Source organism: Limulus polyphemus, unplaced genomic scaffold (genome assembly GCF_000517525.1).
Source record: "Limulus polyphemus unplaced genomic scaffold, Limulus_polyphemus-2.1.2 Scaffold11425, whole genome shotgun sequence".
Taxonomy (NCBI): domain Eukaryota; kingdom Metazoa; phylum Arthropoda; class Merostomata; order Xiphosura; family Limulidae; genus Limulus; species Limulus polyphemus.
The window spans coordinates 2,040-4,200 of record NW_013677035.1 but is presented as its reverse complement, the minus strand read 5'-3'; positions in this window follow the sequence as shown (position 1 = coordinate 4,200).

Sequence of the window (2,161 nt, the reverse complement as noted above, 5' to 3'; positions counted from 1 at the left end):
CTGTCTTCCCTCTAGTCTTACACTGCTAAATTAGGAACGGCTAGCGCAGATAGCCCTTGTGTAGCTTTGCGCGAAATCCATAACACACACACACACACATTATCGAGTTTGTTGCGCCATCTAGTAGCGTATTTAGTAAGTACAGTGAGTACACCACAGTTGAATGTAATTTAATTTGGTCTGTTTTATCGAAAAGCTACACAATGGACTCTCTACGTTCTGTCCACCGTGAGGAATTTAACCCCGGATTCTATAGATTTAAGTTTATAAGCTTGTATGTTTCAGATAAGAACCAATAAGTGAATTATTAATTGTATTAACATATATATAGTATACATATTGATACAATGTCTGTTACTGCCAAGAAACATCAAAAATATGGAATTGAAATGAAATGTTAATAATTATAGCATAATTTTTAGGTTCTTTATTATTTATTCAGGGTCAGGGGTAGTCAGGTAGTTTACGTAACGGACTGCACACCGAAGGTCCGGTGTTCGAGACATGATACCTCAAAACAATCATTACTCTTTATTTCGTTCAAAAGTCCGAACAAACTGTTTGTCCTGGGCGGTTAGTGCTTCTGGTCAGTAGTGCAAAATTAGGAACGGCTATACCTGAAACGTTGGTGTCTTTAACCCGGATGTGTGTATGTGTTAGGCGTCGTTCAGGTTGACATTTCGGGTAAGATTAGTTGCAGTTGAAGTAATGGCGGTTTCATAAACCTGCATCATCATTAACAAGGACATTCGTTTTTATTACATCAGAAGACATTCACTAGTTCGTAGGTATCAGTTTAGCAGTCACCCTTAGTTTCGTTTTATATATAAACCGCAGAGGCGACACCAGGTTTGATTGTTGTATTCAGGCACACTGATTCAAAAGTATATACAAGAAGGAAATGTACAGCAGAAGATAATTTAAACACGCACAGAGTGAAAAACAAAATCTTCTTTCCCAACTTTATGTTTGTAACACTTTCTGTTGACTTTAAACTTGCTGCTGAGGTGAAGAGGAATCTTTTGTCCACTTACGACAAAAACAAAAAAATAATTCCCTTACACACCAGCACTGGGCAAAAACAAGAGAAATTTTAATTTACAGCACCAAAATGAGATGATAACGTTAAATAGCGGTATACCAGAATTCAACGTTGCATTATGCTAGTCTACAGGGGAGTAAAACCTTAACTCATACTAATTTGTACAAGTATCTGTGTCTCTCCATGAGATGGACTCGCCCTACCTAGGGGGAACAGGCACAGAGCCAAAGTGATTAGTGTTTCTATCTGTTGCCATATGTATTATTTATCTGAGAAAAAAAGGTTTGTATGTGTTTATGACCTTCGAACAGCCAATAAATGAGAACATCTGCACAAAAATTGAGAAAAATTACGCGAGTACACCTGAAGAAAGATATATTCTAAACTAGTTATAGAAGAGCGAAATGCATAGCTGGAACAGCTATGACATTATCAATTAAGGGCTATGGCATTATCTATTAAAGGTTAGATAGCTTATAAACCGCCTATTTCCGATAAGTATAAATTGTTCACGATATTTGTTACGGAAAAAAAAAAGATCTTAATATACTACGAGAAATGATGTTAAATAAGATCAGACAACAAAATAAACGAAACAAGAAAATACGTTTGTGATCAGTCGTTTCCATGTGTGTGGCGCTTTAAACATTCGCCTGTAGAGTTTTTCTTTGTTATTTTAGTTACTAAAAAGTAAACGTAAAGAATGAACTATGATACCATTTACCACTTGTCACTGAGTTATACCGTTTTCGGGGAATTTCACCCAACTTCTGACCGGTGAGATAGTAGTGTTTGCCTACATACACCCACATGATTTATATAAATCAACACTGCTAATGTATGGGAACAGCAGCTTCAACGTTTCAATATATACACATTAATACTTATTAGCTACTACACTGAATAAAGAAAAGAGAAAAAACTCCACTTAAGTTTGATTTGACAACATTTCTTAGAGTGGAATGGAATGGAAAATAAAACCTAAATCACGTGCATGTGCCCCACGTGACTGGTTGATATGTTTTGAATTTCGCGCAAAGCTACACGAGGGCTATCTGCGCTAGCCGTCCCTAATTTAGCAGTGTAAGACTAGAGGGAAGGCAGCTAGTCATCACCACC